Source organism: Heterocephalus glaber, unplaced genomic scaffold (genome assembly GCF_053883595.1).
Source record: "Heterocephalus glaber isolate CG9 unplaced genomic scaffold, H.glaber_assembly_v1.0 deba00001472, whole genome shotgun sequence".
Taxonomy (NCBI): domain Eukaryota; kingdom Metazoa; phylum Chordata; class Mammalia; order Rodentia; family Bathyergidae; genus Heterocephalus; species Heterocephalus glaber.
This window is the reverse complement of record NW_028258315.1, coordinates 96,060,493-96,080,274: the sequence shown is the minus strand read 5'-3', so window position 1 is coordinate 96,080,274 and position 19,782 is coordinate 96,060,493. Positions and strand designations below refer to the sequence as shown.

Here is a 19,782-nt window from a genome sequence, read left to right as displayed (position 1 = left end):
GAGTCTCCATGTAGTAAGTCCTTAAGACACATGTTTTGGGGCAAACAAAGTGGAGGTGAAATCCAAGAGAGGCAGAATTCTATCTTCCAGTGATACTACAGTGTGTTCTCTGTCACGACTTAGTTTTAATTGCGCAAAACTGTCTGCAAACTCCTTACTATTTCTTCTTCACTTCCTTAGTCTCGAGAGTCAGGATGCCAATTTCAGAAGTAAATACTCCTTTTCTCCATTAATGCATTAAATTAGTCTCAACTGTGACATGCTAAGTTATGCCCCAAACACATGATGTGCATGAAAGCATCTGTGTGCAAATTTAACAAGCTGGCCAAGGGTGACTGTGGTATTTTAAGTCAAGGTGTAACAGAACTTTACTTTCTGTGACTCGTGTGAAACATGATGATGTTTCAGACCTGTCTTATATCTTGGATGCTTTAACAGATTGATCAAAGAAGGTCAACCAAGGAGGAAATTAAGTCTTATTGATCAACCCATGATGGTATCCATTTAAATACTGGCTCAGCATCTGCTCAGGACCAGCCACAGGGCTGCCCCGCTTTCCTTGATCAAACTAAGCTGCCTGCGGCTCGTCTGTACAGTGAGGTGTCTGCAGCAAAGTGAAGTTGGGGGGATGAGAAGAGATGATCCTTGGTAAGTACTTGCAAATAAATCACACAATAAAAGCTTTATATGTGCTAGCTGCTATGATTATTGCCTTTGTTGTTGGGCTACAAAGCATGCAGCAGGCATGCAGACCATGTTGTGCGTGGACAGAGCAGAGGCCTCAGCTCTTCTAGGACAGGACTTGCAGAGGCAGCAACTGTGTGGCATCACTTCCTAAAGAACAGAGTTTACTGGGCAGGTTTTCCCCAGCTGGGCAGAGAGTAAGAATTTTTTTAAAAAGGTGACTCCTCTGAGAAATGGGGCTTACCTCCACCTTTGGCTGGATTTAGTGACCTGCTTGCAAACAATTACACAGAAAAAGATAATAATAACTTCAGGTGGAGAAAGACTCCATAATGGGGTGTCTTTATACAGTGGAAGAGTTTTCAGAATGGCAGTGAAGACACACAAACGCCACCTAGACCCAGCAAAGAAGGTCAGCAGCACCGTGATGTAACGAGGGTCCCAAGGACATCCTGATGGGAGGCAGTGAGAAGCGGACCTCGCCTGTGTGGTGCTCCTTCCAAAACTCCACGACCCTGCCCTAATCATGGGCAATCTCTCAGACAAATTCAAATTGAGGAACATTCCATACAATGCTTGAGCACCACCCTTCAAGTATGGAAAAGCTACAAATAAACAAGGAAATGTTAAAACCCTGCCACAGACCAGAGAAGCCAAAGGAGTCCTGACAGGCAACACAACGTATTGTTCTAAATGATTGGTAAACGCAGAAATGGGAATTAATGGGAAAATTCATTAGTTCTGAATGGTTCTGAGTTCAATTAATAGTCACTGGTTTCCTATTTGATCTGGGTCAACACGTCTTTCTTTTGTGATCAGTCTGCCAACAAAATAAAGAAATATTCATGGAAATTGCACAGAAGCTAAATAAAGTCTAAGTTAGGTTAGTGGGTGAAATTTAATATCCAGACTTAATTAGATTTGCTGGTAAACATCTGGGAGCAGGTCCATGGTGTGGGGGATGAGGAAAATGAGGCTGACTTACAGGCTGTAGAGGGAGGGCCAAGGGCAGGGCTGAAGAGAAGAAGAACGGGCTTGCGGGTGATATTTCATTACTTAAGGTTATACAAAACTGACAACAGAGGAAGACGGAGGAATTCACCTTTAAAAGTTGTAGTTAAGAAACAACATTATTAGCTTAATTTATGGCTCATTCGTGCCTTAAAATAACCCTCTTTTCCTCCCCAGTGTGCCATTAACAAGTCACCATATTTTTTCTCATTTTGCGACGTGACAATTCAGTAGACTAGCATCAGGAAGACATATTTCTACAGTAGGGAGAATAACTCACACACCTGCAGATTAATTCCAACTGGTCTGTTTAAGGCCGACAGAATTCCACATATGAAATAATGGCAAATAACTGTAAATTCCAGTTCATGTCTGAGAGCCAATTTGTTATTTGAGTATTCAGTTTTTCTTTTGAAGGCAGATTTAGCTCAACAAACTTTCTTGAGATGTATCAAATTTAAAGAATATTAGTTATTTTGTTCTAATAAAAATCCGAGAGAAGCATCTTTATTTTGCCCAGGTCCACCCTCACCCCTAACATGAAACAGTACTTAAAAATCTAGACAACAATAAATATAACAATCAGCCACAATACTTCGCGCGATTTAAGTAAACTGTCTCACTTCAATGGAGTTCTCTATTCATAAACAACCACAGAAAAAGAAAGGCTGTACTGCAGAGCATATAAATCCTACTTTGTCTAAAAGTGAGAAATTTTAAATACCTATGATTGCTATTAAAACAATACTTTCTTAAAATACATAAGAGGTATTTTGCTAAAAATAAGCATGTACCTTGAATTTATTTTACCACAACAGAGTCAAATAATGGTTTCTACTAATGAAAAGCCATTAAAAATCATGAATTCTGTCTAAATCTAATTAAAAACAAAACTCATATACATGTTATGTGCTATTTGTAGCCAAATCTGTTTATGAACACCCCCTCAAGGAACTTTTATTAGAAGTATTACCTGGATCTAGGATTACTCTGCATCTTGGGGCCTACTTTTAACCAACAGCAAGAATCCAAAATTATGTGTTTTCATTTTTTCATAGTATTAAAATTAATGTTTTCCCTGTGTCTAATGTACATCTTTAACTTATTCTATTTTTTAGTTTAAAAACTTTATGGGATTCAGCTTACAATTCCTTTGCAAATTCTAGTACTGGCAACTTAATCACCTTTGTGCCTTTTTTGTTCTACACAAGAAAAAAAAAAGTTAAAAAGCAGGGTGCTCTCCATTGTTTTTACTTTATTAATATATAATGAAGTTGTTTGGCTTTGTTAGGAATACTGTATTTTAGGCCAGTTAAGAAAATGTACAGTTATCTTCCAGATAATGAAATCTCCTTACATTTTTTCATTCTTAAATTTTAGGTGTAAAAACTTCATGCTCTCACTTTACACCAATGGCATGCTTTAAGCAAATTATACATAACTAACCAGAATATCAGAAATAATAGCACCAGAAAAAGGAGAATTACTTTATTCATTTTTTACTACCAACTATTATTTGTCTCATTTCTCAGAGTGCCAATTTTAGAGCTGGATGATAAAACTAATTTCAGGTAAAATTTCAAATAGGCCTATCAAATTTCAGTACTACCTACCCTGAAACAACTCCCCAGAGCTGAACCAGGAAAGGGAAGGACACAAAGACGAGGTGTGTTGTGACTTGCCTCTGGGCCCTTGGGGTACTGCTAGTGGGTCCGGTCCTCGTGCACACGTGGATCTGTAACCTGCAAGTCACACAGAGTTTGCATGCTGTGTCAAAGCTAAGCTTTTCCATCTGTGAGCAGGAATTCACAGCTAGCTTCTTTGCCTACTAATCCGCACCACGCTTTGGGCCTTTCCTAGTCACACAGTTCTGAGTCCCAGAGTCTAATCCTAACAGTGACAGCCTCTCTGGAGTCCACTTTGCTGTGCTGAGAAATGAGAGTCACAAAGATGACTCCACCTGGGAGGCCTGAGGTCTGGGGCACAGACCTAAAGGGTCTGCAGGAGCTGACTGATCGTGAAACTGCACGGCGGGCAGGTGGTTAGGGTAGTAAAGCATGTGTGCAACTCACAAAGCACGTTAGACCCCAAGGACCCCCAGGTATATGATTACTCATCCACAAGACAATGTCCATCAGCAGTGCTGCCAAGGGCACAGAGGGGCAGGGGAGGACACCCACGTCACACCCACGTGCTCGTCCCATTCCTGAGTTGAAACTACAGGCAAGTTACAAGGTTCTATCAGATCACCTCTAAAAGTCTCCAGAGCTGCAGATTCAGCAGGCGAACTCCCAGTGACACCTGGCCTAGGACATCTGTTGATGGTGCCCAGCCGACCTGCGTACCACATCACACACCCTTCTCACAGGGACCTCAGTGATGAGGACTAAGTCATCCCGAGAAGGCGTCCAACAGTTCTCGGCGTATGCTCAATGCCCAACAAACATGGCCACGTATACTCTGCTCAGGAACCACATCTAAGACCATGACCCAGCAATTAGCAGAAAGCCATCTTCCCTTACAGAGGATGGGTCAGGGCAGCAAGTGCCCTAAACCACAGAGGCCTGGTACTTTTGCTCAGAGCTGGGGAAGAATCTGCTCCTCCTAGGAATGTGGCTGAAGAAGGAAGGGCAGGGACTGACCTGCAGCTGAAGAGAATAACCAGGAGGCCACGGCTGGCAAGTGCAAAAGAAGGAAAAGAGGGGAAAAGAAAGAGGGGGGCCTACCCAACCCTCATTTAAATTTGAATTGTATCCCTGGGCTTTTCTGCTCAAGTGCCTTTGTATTCCAACACACGCGAGTAGACTTTCTGCTATTGGTAACTAACAAAATAGGATATAAGCAGAATGTCTCTTTAAGAAGGCCAAGAATTAAATTATTCAATGCTTTCCACATTCATCACTTAGATGGAAACGTCAAATTACAAAGATACACATCGGGATGAATGCAGGGTGGAATATATAAGGATAACATCTCCTGATTCTGCCCCCTTCCCTCGCCTCTTTCTGTCCACTTTCTCTGTCAGGGAAGGATAAGCTTAGGGAAGGGGTTAAAGATCTTATTTAGACAAAAGCAAAGGAAATAAGCTCTGAAGGCTCTTGCTGTGAATTTTTCCTCTGGTAACAGGGGTCACGGGATAAGAATCCATAAAGGACTTCAGAGGAATGGTTGCCTCTCCCTGAGGCTGAGACCACCAGAGCTCAAGGTAGTAATGGGGGAGGACTTGCTGAGGTGACCATGAATTATTCTGAGAGGCCACTGCTGCATCCCAAAAATCAAAGCAAACCCAATAGCTAGGGTCTGGCTGAAACCTAGCTGGACTCCCCTACCTCTGTAGGGCAGGACTTTTCCACATCGCTTCTGTACTATCAGCATCCTACGCACGATGATTTGTATAATGTAAGTTGCTCTGCCTCATGAGAAATTCCAATACAAGGAGAAAAATGGAAATTATCTCTAGACACAGAATTTGGGACCCTGCTGTTAGGGAGGGCTAGTATTGAACCACGAACCTAGGGGATGAGAGGAAGGGAAAAAGAAATTAAAAACAGTTTTCTGAGGCACTCACTTGACAGCTGAGGGCCGGGCCCGGTGTGGATGGGATATGGGACAAGGAAACACTTTGTAGACAACGTGTTAACACCCTTCCTGTGACAGCTATAAAAAAAGAAATGTATGATCTAAAATACATTAACTATTAAACGCTATCTGGGGAAATATCTAGACATAAAGCGTCACGTTATGAGGCAAAGCCAGAACAACTCAATGGACTGAGTCTCTTTGTCACACTGAATAGCTGGCTGCCTCTTGTGCTTGTTCCTGTTTCAACACCTGTACATTTTAAGTAATTTCCAAAAAATGGGATCTAGAAAACAATTAGAAAGATTTAGCAGAAAGAATTATTACAAAACCCAGCTACTCGGAGGAACTTTGCCTGACAGTGCAAAAAACTGCACCCAGGGCCAGGGAAGTAGTCCAGCGGTACCATGCCTGTCTGGCAAGCACAAGGCCCCGAGGAATCTAGATTCCCAGTTCTGGAAAAATAAAAATAAAAAAGTTAAATTGCAGTCCAGCCACGCTCTATCTTGTGCCTCCTCCTCATTTCTCTTTTGTCCCACAAGAAAATACGCTCCAGCTGTGAGAGACTGGAGCATTTTTAAACACATACCTATTTGGCAGGGCTGGGGCTGAGGCACTCCCCAAAACTTAAGTTATCAAAATAAATAGTATCTTATGATGTTTTAAAATTGAAAGTGAGTGTGAAGACATCTATCATGAACAAAACATCAAACTTTCAAATGTTACAGATATTGGAGTCTGAGGCAAAATGAAACTTCAGGAAGCAAAAATACTACGTGAAAATACAATTTATCTTGGTTAGTGAAATATTTTGGAATCCCAGTCCTAGATGTGGTAGCAATTGTGCCATTTAAGAGCACATATCAGTAGAACAACAGGAGCCATGCTTCAACCATCTGGAGAATATTCACTATATTCACTGTGAAGAAAACTTCCAGTTTATCTTCTTAGATACTTTTTAACAACCTGTGTTAAGTATGTATTAGCTGCTTCATTTTACAGATAAAGAAACAGAGGCTCAAAAGTTAGGAAATTTGTCCTCACACAGGAAGGGACAGATCAAAAATCAATGCCACATCTATGGATCCAAATTATGTTCTTAACCAGGGGTGTGCAAACAATGGGCTATTTGCCAAATTTGGCCTGCAACTTGCTTCTGTAAATCAAGTTTTACTAGAAATAGCAATGTCCATTGATTTACACATTGCATATGGGCACTTTCATATTGTAACAGCAGAAGTGAATTGTAAAAGAGACAGAAAAGACAAAACATCTACTCTCTGAAACTTATGCTATTTCCTTTGCCCACCTACATCACGAAATGCTACTTTATCTGCAGAAATGTTAATATATGTAATATGTGCGTGTATGCACCCCTCTTCCCAGCAATTTAAAAACATAAATATATATGAAGACATATGAGATTTTAACATTATTTATAACATGAAAACTAGAATTAATGTAAATGTTACTCAGAAGGAACTTGCTATGAAAATTATGTTTAGTATATAACACTATACAATGGTTTAAAATAGGTCTATCTATTACAGGGTAAATTCTAAATGGATTGAAATTTAAATAATTAAAACCCATTAAAATTCAAGAAGCGATCATGGAAAAATATGGAGCATGGAAGGCATTCCTATATATTTTCTAAATTCTGACAGAAAAGACCGATAAAATTAAATACATTTTTTGGTACTGCAAGATATTCTAGAAATCAATAAATTCTAAGCCCTGTATAAAAGGACATGGGCAAAGGACATGAACAACTGAAAAAGAATAACAAAAAACTGGAAAGAGAAATGCCCTCTTAATGTAGGAAAAGTTGCTCTACCTCAGGAATAATGACAAATTAAAATTAATAGGTAAGATTTTTAATTACTAAATTTGCAAACATCAACACATTTGATTACAGTTATCAATGATATAACCAAATAAGTACTTTTTTTTTTGGTACTAGGGATCGAACTGTGGACCCTGCACTTGCAAGTCAGGCACCGGAACCACTGAGCTAAATCCCCAGCCCCCAAATAAGTACTTTTATTTATCAATACCTATAGACTGATACAACCCTTAGGGGAGAAAAACTGGTAGTAATTATTAAAATTAAAATTGCATTTTTATAAAGTTAAGGTTGGTTATGATACAATCATCAGTAATATCCAAGATTGGAAACAAGATAAATATACACATTCTCAAATATTTAGTTAACTAAATTATGGCAACTCAATATAATGGAACAATCTGGTAGTGAACAGAAAGGGGAGGGAAGGGGAAAGAGAGGGCAGGGAAGAAGGAAGAGAGGGGAGCAGAGGAGGAAGGGAGGGGAGGAGGAGAAGAGGGGAGGGAAAGAAGACTTTAAGACCCCCAAGCTTGAGAAAGTAGGGCTGGGGATATAGCTCAGTGGTAAAGCACTAAAGCTCTATGTTCAATTTTCAGCACTACCAAAGAGAGAGAAATACAAAAAAACAGGATGAGAAAGTAAATGACCGTAAATACTTATTTGCCCATATATCAAACATCTCTACAAGCACATTTAAAACACTATGACACTAAAAAAGGAAACAGAAATAGAAGGGGCAATTTTTCACTGCTTATTTTTTTTATGATCTGTAAACACTATACTATATAAATATATTACTTCTTCAACAGTTAATTTTTTTAAGTGCATAGAAATTTAAAATGGAGCTGGCACTGTCCAATACTGTTCTGTCTGTTCAGTCAGATCCACCTAATAAGCAGACACTCTATGTTAACCCTAAAATGAGACAACTGTAAGAAGAGTTCGTGTGTTTGTGAAGTCAATATGGACCTCACTGATGTTTCAGACTTTACTCCATCTGAAACTCTGTGAATTACTAATATACAGATGACTACAAATAGATAACTGAGACTTACTCACTATCGGTGGAAGTGCTGAAGCTGTTATCTGAACTAAACTCTGCAACTTTTCCATTATGCTGTGCTTCTTGTTGCTTCTCTCTTCTATTATATCTAATTTGCACTCATCATCCTGACCTCTCGGGAACTCGGGAGATCCTGATTTTGTCATCCAATTTCTGACCCATGCCTCCTGGCTACATACCACTCGCAAATTTAATAAATCCAACTCCTATTTGATAAAAATGCTCAAAAGGCTAGGGCCAAAGACATACCTCTCCATCATTACAGTGGTGCATTATCCAGAATTCCCTGGGAAGGATTTTTCAATCTGTTATGAATCCTCATGTCTCCTCAACACAGAATACACGAGGTATTTTGTCAAAGCTCTTGCTGAAATCCAGGTACCCGTGCCAGCTGCACTTGAAAAATCTACCCGTGGTTTCAACGCACTGCAGGGTTCTACAGCAAAGAGTAACAGGGGACTTCCCTTGTGAAACACCAGAACACAGCTCTACATACTTTAATATCCTCACCTTCATAGATCAACCCATGACAGAATGGCCACTGGATACCAACCTAAGGGTTGCATGACATAATGGGATATCTTGGTTTTCACTATCTAAAATTGCCATCAACATAAAATGTTTGATGAAAATCTCCACAAGCCTTAGTAATCATTACTACACTTTTAGAGATAAAATGACCACTGACAGAGAAGAAACAAATTCATTTGCCAGAGTTTCAGAAGGGTTAATGTATCTCCTTACAGATGGCAAAGAAAGCAGCTACTACTAAAAGAAAGCATCCTACAGAAAAATACCCGGAATTTTCTTTGTAAGTGAAACATGCGTTCAGGCCAGGATTCAAGTGGCAAGAGGTGGCAGCCCGGTGCCCACCGCCGGGGACGGTGTGGTGAAAGTTTTCCACATGGTGAACACACATTACACAGCTAGGAACTTTACTAAAAACAGAGCACATATTTTCTAGCTCCTGTATCAGTATCTCCAAGGCAAAGGTCAAGGAAAGTGTGTTTCAGGAACAATGAAAATAGCCAACAGCAGTACTAAGAGCTGATACTGAATACAACCTCGTATTAGACATTTCTGCTAAGTGCTTTACAAGAGACATCTCACATAATCTCAAACCTGTAAGCTGTAAAGACCAGTGCATTATCCTTGTCTTACAGAGGAGCCATGTAAGTGAGAGGCAGATGGTTAAATAACCTTTCCAAGACCTCTGTCCTGATGAACAGCTTTTAACATCCCCATCCATCCCTCACTGACAGGCAACACGCACCGATCACTGGAACAGACCTAGGTCCGCAAGTTATCTTACTTGTTCCCAACAATACTATGCCCAATGTATGAATGGAGAAACTATAGCCTAGAAAGACCAAGTTATTTGGTTTTGAGATCGCACCATTAAGCAAGTAGTGGAAGTGAGACTAAGATTCAGACAGAAGGCTCCAGACTCCCCCTCCACGTCCCACGACAGTCCTATTCTAATTGGTAAGTGCACCTGGGTAGATCTGATGTTAGCCAAACCTAGACATCAATTTCAATTTCAATTCCAGCTCAGACAATGTCCCAGATTAGGACATGCCCTACTGCTCCCTCTGACCATGGCCCTTCATGATTAGAAAAGAATATTTTACCAAAGTACTCAAAAATAATGTTTCAATAAAACCACGTGTGTGCAGGGCCGGGGATTTAGCTCAGTGGTTCCCCCGCCTGCCTCGAAAGCGCAAGGACCCGAGTTCGATCCCCGGTACAAACAAAACAAAACAAAACCCATGTGTGTGTATATAAGATTCAAAAAGGAAGCAAGTTAGCAACTGCATCTGTGGAAACACTGTATCAGCTAAAATTAATTAAAACCACAGATCATTGTACTAAGAAGGCCTATCCTAGACAAGGTAATAAAGAATTTTAAAATACTTCAACACAGTATCAAGGCAGCTTAAAGAAGACAGCAGCCAGACATCATAGTAGGTAACCGAGTGAACACTTGCTACCGGCAGAAATGAAAAGAAAATGGGGTAGCTTCTAGGAGGCAGCATGGTGCGGCAGCGTCATGCTCAGTTCCTACATGTCTGAAATGAAGAAGAAAATGAGGCAAAGGAGGAAACAGAAATGAATCATTTATGACACTGCAATGAACAATCTTGTTTGGCAGGATGCATAAAAAACTCGATTAATGGGAAAGTGAAGTTGGAAAAGCAGGAGACAGCACATACACTTTTCCTTCCAGATTCTAGAACTAAACACAGTATGAGGCAAGCATATGTCAATTCCTGTCCACCATATTGATGGACTTTGTTGGAATTCTACAGTTCAAGAGCTCAGATCCCAGAGAAAATGTTCAGTGATTTCCAAAACAGTTGGATCCTGCTTTTTAAAAACAAGTGCTCTAATTAGCAAATTAGAAGTCCTTTCCTTGCAGATAAAACTGCTAATGCAGACAAAGCCTTAATATAAAATAACCATTTTCACAAGAGGCTGGACAAAGAGAGGAAACATGCTGTAATCAGCTCTCATTCTCTGGGCAGCTCCGTACTCACCGGCAGGACTACTTCTTGAGGGGAAATTTAGAACTCTGAAGTGTGTAAGTGGGAGGGGCTGTTTTCATTTATTAGCATTAAATTTTCTACCTACTTCCCTCCCAAAACATCTAACTCAGAAAAACAATAGGAAAAAAATTGACAAGGAGCAGAGTTTTAAAAAAAAACCCAGCAGGTTCTTAACACCAGGCTTGCTGAGCAAGGTCCCATAAACAGCCCTCCAAATCATTGTGGGATTAAGCAGCACTCCATCTTGTACTTACTGTTTAATTTGAAATGTCTTTTAGGAGAGATCCCGCAAGGACTGTCCCCCTCTGTCTGAGTAAGATCCCGAGAGAAGCACATTGCAGGAACCAAGAGAAACCCACTCAGCCGCTCCTCGGCTGTCTATGCAGTGGGCCTCAAAGCGCCTGTGACCCTGTCCACCTTGGGGCTCAACACATCAGGCCTGCACCTTTTGTAAGACAGGTCTGCCTCTCTCAGACGGAGGGCAACGAGGCTATGATGCTCCCATAGACACCATCTCCAACATTCAGGCAGCTTCCCGAAGCAGCAAACGTAACACCAGCTTTGAAGAGCCAATTCCATTTTTCAGGCCTCATCAGACATTTCCTGTTCTCTGCATTTCTGTGGCGATTATCAAAACAAGGAAGAAAGGAAAGCTCCATAAGGACAGTCATCTTCACACTACACAGATAGAAGTCGGAAGATGACAAAGGAGCATGTTTCCTTTTCCTTCAGAAGATAGAGCTTCTCAATATCATCCAAAAAACCACCCCAGTACCCTAGATGGTGGTGAATCACATTAACTTGCATTGTAAGCACAAATACTCAGAAGACATATCTCACGTGCCCACAAGTGGCATTTCATTATCCTGCTTAAGAATATTTATGACAGAAGTCAAATGAACTATTATCTCTGCTAAAAAAGAGGATGGGAATCTATCTATGGGTGATGATAGTTCTGCCTCAAAATGTAACTCAGAATTGCCTCCAACTCATTTTAAATGTACACATTTCAGAAACCACCTTGCCCATTCCACGCCAATGAGTTCCGCTGTGACAGAGAAGCCACACGCATTTGTACCATCCACCCAGCTCAGCTGTCCAAGGGGAAGCTATAGGTGCTGCATCTCTGCTCCCCATTCTGATAGAGGCACACCTGAGGGGTGAGGCCGGGTGCTTTGCTCCCCAGGTCGGCCGTACGGAGGGTGAGGTGCCACACGCTAAGCGCCCGATGGCCACACGTGCACACCAGGACCCACAAAGAACAGGGTGGAAGGAAAACAGCACACACAGTTTCAACTGTCGTGGTAGATGGGGCACCAACCAACCAACCAAAAAACTCTTCTAAAAGGTGCAGCAGCCAGACATGGCGGCACGCACCTGTGATCCCAACACTTGAGTTCAAGGCCAGCCTGAACTGGATAGTAAGACCCTGTTTCAAAACAAAAGAAAATAGCAAAAACAAGCAAACAAAACACCTAAACAGTGCAGCTGGCTAAACCCAGACTCACCTTACCTTTTCCCTTCATTTCCCCATCACCACACCCTGATCACTCTAGTAAACTGCCATGCTCAACTCCTGACCCTCTGAACAATGTCTCCTCCATTTTTGTATTTCTTATATGATAATTTTTCTCAAAATTCAGTTTTTATTTTTACATGTATTCAATTAAAGTCCTTATGAAGAATTAATTCATTTGCAAAATAGTTATTCTTTACTACTCCTATTCTACATTCATTAATGGAGGTAACTCATTCAAAGTATTTTTCAAACCTCGTATTTATTAAAATCAGTTCCCAGGACACCCCAGAACATGCCTGAGAGAAGAGGTTTTCTGCCCTAATGGAAAACACATTGTTGTGCATAGACTGCCACTCTTGCTGTGACTATTGCTGCCTCCCAGGAATGAGGCATCCCATTAGCCAGGCAGTTGTTTCATGTTATTCCTCACTCTGTCCTGTCTCAAATACAGGCTTACACTTACTTATACAGGCATACAAACTGGTGCACAGAGTCATTACCTCTCACCAAGTGGGAATACAAATGCAGCGAGGATAAAGCTCAAGTTTGTGCTCTTAATTTTACATGACTGCATCTTTTCAATAACATTTGCCGAGTGTAGACACCATGTCTCAAAGAACTTAGGGTTTAAACAAAGGTGAGGGGTGAGGAAAATCACCCTACGAGAGTTCCTTAAGGTGGACTGTTTCCACATATATTTTCCCCCTGTGATCCCTGTAGTGGCACCATCAATCCCAGAAAGTACCACCATGATCATCTTCACTCAGCATTCCTTTCCCAACACCCCATTTAACACCCAAAGAAAGTAATATTTAACAGACTTCAGTGAACAACTGAAAGACAACCCAAGACTGGCAGCACCTTGATTTTACCATCCTTGGATCAACCACATCACTAAGAAACCAAGGGGATCAGGAACAATGGAAAAGCACTCTCTCACATAAGGCCATCTGCACTCAAATGAAACACAAATCTCTGGGGGAGAATTCTCACAATATGTACTAAAGCTTCAACAATTTTCACATTTATATCCAGCGCATCCACATGTGGGAATCGAAGAACCTATGAAAATCCAATTCAGTAAAGGAACGGTTATTGGTAGATAGGGTTCGTGTCTTCATTCTTATGCCAAAGGGGGAATGACATACTGCCTGCTCAAGAAGGAGAGGGTACACTCATGTGATTGAATATAGCATAGCTCTGAAATATGGAGGCAATGACCATTTAATTATAAAAACAGACTATGAAGTTATATATCCATAAATTCACCACTCTACAAATATTTCATAAGGTACAATTTTTTACACTCAAAGGTTCAGACCACTTTCTTAGCCAATATAGTATCTGCTTATGATCCAAAAAGCATCAACCATTCTGCTTCATGTCTAGAGCAATTATTTCAAGGAAAAACATTATTGTGAAAACGTTTTCCTCCTTCTAACTCAATTTCCAATGAGGAATGCTTTAATATTTGAACATATACACTGCCCACTTCTGCATCTACGTGAAACTCCAAGAGATTACGTCTAAAGTTTACACGTATTTTTTTATTATTTAAAATGCTTGTTTCCCATGCTCAATAGAGAACATTTAAAAGCCATATGTGTATGCAGAAATACCTACTTATGGACAAAAACACATACAACATTTTGTATACATACACATCCATTCATCCTTGTTTAAAAACATCTGGTATCTTGGACTATTCCACTTTAAAAAGTGTTTTTTAACCCAGTAGTCAGATAGGGATGGCCATCTGAACAAACAAGAAAAGCACCTGCTGGAGTTAGTCAAATTTATAATGTGTGTTCAGCGGCAGTTATGTGCACTAAATCTGGAAGACTGTCACTCATTTCTGATTAGAAGGCCATGATTATAAATTATGATGTCATCAGCCCTTTTCTGCTTTTAACTATATACCTCCCCTTCCCAGAAAGGGAATGGATTTAGACATCTAAAATGCAGCTAATGTAAGACTTCGAGTTTTGATGCATTACTCACATTTGAAATGAGGCTTGAGACCATTCCTGAGGTGGGTTAATATTTCTTACCACTTCTGACAAGCAGAAAGATTTGGGAACTGAAAAGGCTGAGATAAATTGAAGGTCTTGCTGATAAAATGAGCAATAACAAAATTTTTGTAATGGAGGTTTTTAACACTCCACTCTCCCTGGTTCCTTAAAAAGCCTCTACTATTCACACGAAAAATCAACCAAAACCAGAAGATGCACTGAGAGACCCATCTCAGTACCGTAATATGGGGACAAGTCAGCCCTGCGACTCCTTGACAAGCCTTGTGTGTGATCTCATCCGGCCGACACTGCACGGCACATGCCACGCTGCAACAGAAGCCGCACTTCCTCAAGGAAGTCTTCCCTGAGCCTTCATCGCATATCTGTGTGTTCTGTCACGAGCGTCAGAAAACTGTACTCCTTTCCTTTGGGATCACAAATCCACCGAATCACTTGAAAAGGTTCCATCTTGTGTGGCTCATGACAACCCCTACTGCCCACCAGCTCAACTCTAACTTTTGTGGCCCTCCCAAGAGATGGCTAGGAGAGGTCATCGGTCACGGGCCTCCCTAAAGTGGCCTTCACAAGACACACACGACTTAAGTAAAGCAAAGCGCCTGCCACACCAATGATGAACCACGTCGAATCTTCAATTTCCACCATGCAGTGGCGGTAACTTTACAACCACCAGTCTGTTACGTTCCCCATGGGCCACGGTGAATAGCGAAAGTGTTGGGACATGCTGCGTACCCAGTGAGTCTTGAGGCAGTAACAAACTAATGAATGAAAGCTAAGTCACTGGGCCTGATCCTGTAACAAATGCTGCCATATGACACTTTCATTCCATAGGGAATGGAAGTGGCAGTGTGCATGGACAGCCTCTGTCACCCAACACACTCAGAAGACTGTTGCACAGCACCACACCCTGGCTTACACGACAGTCTCTTCATGGTCCAGCAACATTCCTCACACTCCCCTGGGATACAGCCCCGAACTCAGCCTTCTGCCCACCCCATGTTTCCCTCTCACCAAGAGGACGCAGAACCCGCCCAATCCCAGGTGACTCTGGGAAAGGCTGGTGCCCAACTGCTGGTAGCTGCCCGTTTCCCCCACTGCCTGCTGTGCACACAAGTAATTAACTTGCAATGCTCCACTGGCTCTGACATATTCCATGGCATCAAGAGAACCCACCAGCAGGAAGTTAAGCATGCAAGGTGCTGCCACATTGAACCTGATAACCAAATACCACATGTTAAGTGTCAGCAGGAAGACAGGGTGTCAGGTGAGCCCAGTGTCAAGGTGAGGTGCAGTAACTACGGTTAAATCCCCTTCCCTTGAACTCTTCATTTGGATCCTGTGGTAATGCACATGGTGTGAGAAGAAAGACTTTATTTTTGTCATGGAAGACAGGTTTCCTTGGAAAATAAAACTGCATGGATCTGATTCAACCAGATCAGTTCAGTAAAGAAAGATGCCATGCAAACACAGCGCTGAAGGCCATGAATCCCACAACCGCCACCTGATATATACGTGATCCTAGGAAAGTCACTTCAATTCTCTGTGCCTTGGTTTTCTTGTCTGTAAAATGGGGTTGATCAGTGTATTAACCCACAGCACTGCATGGAGTCAAATGGGTTAAACAGTGCCTTGCAGAGAACATACCAGGGGCTAACTGTTAGCTGTTATTAGTGCGAACATCAAGATTACCAGATATGAGAACAAGTAGGACCATGATAAATACGTGCAGGAAGAGGACTGAGTGACTGAGCACACCCAGAACTACTTCTGCAGGTACTTTAGCAGAACCCACTTAAATAGCTTGCACCTTCTCTCTTTATTAATCAGCCTATTCCAATGGCTTTCACTTAACATAGTTATTATTCTTGATTCTTTACTAACTACAGAATTCTTTCATTTTCATCAAATTCTTTTTAAAGGCGGAACAATTCACAAGGCCCTAATCTATACTGCTTTCCTTCTAAAATTGCAGGTCAACGAGACGATAGGTGATCAATTGACAATAGTGTGGGTTGGACCTACCCAGCAGCTCATCAAAAAGGCTTTAAAGAAGTAGAGAACAAAGCAGAAGCTCAGGCTGGGCCACGTGTGTAAAGGCATGACACAACAAAGACGGACAAAGAGGCGATAATAAAGACTGGGAAAAGGGGCTTTGGCAATAGACAAGAGCAGATTCACATGAATGGAGAATTATTGGCTTTATAGGCGCCTGGAGAAACCCAGAACAGGTCATATTGCTCTTCCTTCCAGAGAAGGGCAGCTGGGTGACTTGGAATTCAACAGTGTTGGCTAGAGAGGCTTTGATCTCAAAAGAACATTTTGTAGGGCCAGCAGTGGGGGCAGGTCGGCAACTCATAACCCACAATAAATAAAGACGACTGTGCAGTGCTGTCCAGGAGTGGGCACAGAGCAGTGAGCCTCCCAAGAAACCCTCCTTTGCCATGGCATTTCCACTCCACTTCTGCCTACCTCCCTGAAGACTGCCAGTTAACCTGAACCTAAGTCACGGTTTATATTTCAAAGACATTCTGCCAACATCTTTGGGAAAGTTTCCAAACCACATGAGGGATGATGATAGGAAAAAACTGAAGTCTCAGCCCATCGACCCAGGCCTGCATTCCTGAGAAGATGACAGCCTTGCCAGCACAGCTTTGGCCTTCCAACCGAGCTCCAGGAGACACTGCAATTCTACTTGGACAAATGCTGTTTCTTTTCCAACTGCTTATATGTTCCCCAGGTGCATTAAATGAGCAACTAAGGCTCTGTAGAGAACACTCTCTGAAAGAACAGACGGAATTCCAATATCTGATCATTCACACGCCTAACCCCGTCTCCTCTTCACCTTGGAAGAGTACTCCGAGCACCAGAAAAGCAGGATCTTGTCAAAACGGCCCCTGCAGTGTCCGGCCTTCTAGGACACTGCCTGGCACAAACAAAGCTTCACAAACCACTCACTGAAAATATTACTGACAAGATCTATTGTATAGAACACACAGATGATTCTGTGGGACTAAACATACGGCTTATTAATTAACTGAACAAGTTCCCATTTTAAACTATCCTTCTTCAAGTACACATTTGCTCAGGACAGCCCGATGCATTTAATTGTGGATATGAAAATGAACCTCTAAAGCAGAGGAGACGCTTCTTTCTCCACACCGTTTGGCAGGCCCTGTTTCTGTGAACCAGGGCGTATTCCACCCATCTGACAGATGAGAAGAGCTGTGCTCAGAGATTACAGACACTCACAGAACTCAGGCACCTGTGGGAGCAAAGCGAAGATTTTGCAACGAGGGACCTCCTAGTCTAAATCCATGCTTTTCCTTAGGAAAATGTGATCTCCTCATGCCGTAAGGGATGAAATCAATGCGTCCTTTTCAGACAGGCTGCGCTCACGAGCATGTCTTGAGCTATCAACAGCCTCCCAGAGGTTAAGGACACTCTTGGAGACAGGTCCCTCTCACCATGTACTTCTGCTCGGCTTAGAGGAACTTAAAGGACTTAAAGGAGCTTTGGTGTGAGATCTACTGAGGCACAATGCAAATCCACACCATGCAATACAACCCCCAAATCCCTACATCCCCAGACAAAAACTGCTCTAGGCTCCAACCAGGTAATTTCACTCAGGGAGAGAACCCAGGAGAAGGCAGACAGGGCAGGGCACAGACTGGGGAGACCTGCAGCACACACGAGTGGTGCCTGGGAATCTTCTAGAGGGCTTCATGGAGACTGCTGCCCCACCACGGACGGAGTTTCTCACTCCCACACATCGGGGCTGGGTGTGGAAATGTGCGTTTGTGTGTGTATAACTGTGTGTAAGTTACTGGGGACTCAACCTCGGGAGATTCGACCACTGAACTACATCCCCATCACTTTTGATATTTTATTTGGAGACAGGATCTTGCCTGGTTGCCCAGGTTGGACTCCAACTAGAGATCCTCCTGCCTCAGTTTTCCAGCTTCCTGCGGGAATTCTAGGCCACCCCACCGCACCCTGCCCAACAATACATCTTGAGCTTTTGAGTAGCTAAGGCCCTCAGAGATGTGCATTTATACTAAATCCCCAGGTGGTGGCGCTGGTCCACTCTGAGAACTAGAAAGAAGCCAGCCTCCCACAGCTGGAGTAGTAGTTGAAACTCAGGAAAGTGACCCAGAGAAGAAATCAAGATTTTTCAAACAAGGTTGGATTTGTGGAGTCTGTTTTTACTTTTTAATGTAGTATGCAGATCCAACAGAACAAGGCCACAAAACCCTGAAGGAACAATGTGCCTGATCTTTCTTATACAGGGAACTAAATAAAGAAGTAGGCTTCAATTACCCCAGAGTACAGAAATCAACCTGATCTAAGCAGCAAGAGGAGAATGAAAGGTTTAATTCTGCTCTATTTCTTTGATCCCACACATGAAGATGCCCAGATAACACAATGACAAAGTTATTCCCACAGCTGATAGGAATCGTGCACCTACTACCTCTTCAGGATACCCAACCCCTAAAGGTACAGTATGGAGACGGCAGGAAGACCTAAATTCTAAGCGATGACTAAACATGAACGTATGTTCATCTAAGCTTCTTCTGCCCAAGATCATGTTTGTGGCTATGGGTACCTGTTCCTCCTTTCTGACCTCCTTCCGGGTAACACTGGGGCCACCTCTGAAGGGTGTCCTGGAGAGCGGAAGGCAGTGGGATGACAGATGGGGATGATAGTTCTCCAACCAATACAAATCAGCCTAGCGAATCCTTACTAGATCCCTACTCTGACAATATATTGCTATCCCTAATTTACCAACAAAGAATGCGGGCTAATGAGATACGTAATTTGCCTAAGATAACACAGCTGAAAAGCAAAGCATCTGGGATTGGCCAAGTCTCTGTAAGTTTCCATCCCTGCCATCACCAAACTGCCTTTACCTGCAGGATTTGAGAAGCTGGAGTACTGCAGCATAGGGGACGCTATGCAGAATGCAGGATCCTCCCGAGTCCCTCTGTAAAGCTGTAAACCTCTTACCACCAGAATCAACACACCTAACACTAGCTCATCCTCTCTTACAAAAGAAAGGAAGGCAAAACTGCATAACTTGGTCATCAAAAAGCCACCTCTGTCATATCTGGATGATTAGTCCTCCACTTGGGAAGCAAAGACAATGACTTTTGGCAGCTGTCAAGCAGTGTATTAATTTCTTCTTCCCGAGACAGATCCCATTGATCTGCTTTAGTAAGACTCAAGTCTCCAGAGTAGACTTCATGACTTAGGTTTATGGCTTGGCCAAATGGTGCAGAAAAACAAGCCCCAAGCTAAATGATTATATTATGCACATTACAGACTGCCACATTTGCGGAGCTCGCTACACAAACAGGGAATCTATCACTCTGATACAGATGACCTAACAACGGGTTCGGTTTTCATGATGAAAAAGAAGAGGCTGTGTCACACTCTGGGAGACAAATGCCAGCCAGACAATCACCCAGCAGACAGACGCTCAGGCTCCCAGTGCGCACCAAGCGACG

General features: G+C 42.3%; 1 protein-coding gene across 9 annotated transcripts in view; it reads right to left on the bottom strand.

The window, feature by feature from the left end:
* The window catches only part of Ptprg (protein tyrosine phosphatase receptor type G), a 674,743-nt gene that overhangs the window by 288,466 nt on the left and 366,495 nt on the right, over window positions 1-19,782 (bottom strand). The window lies entirely within an intron of this gene.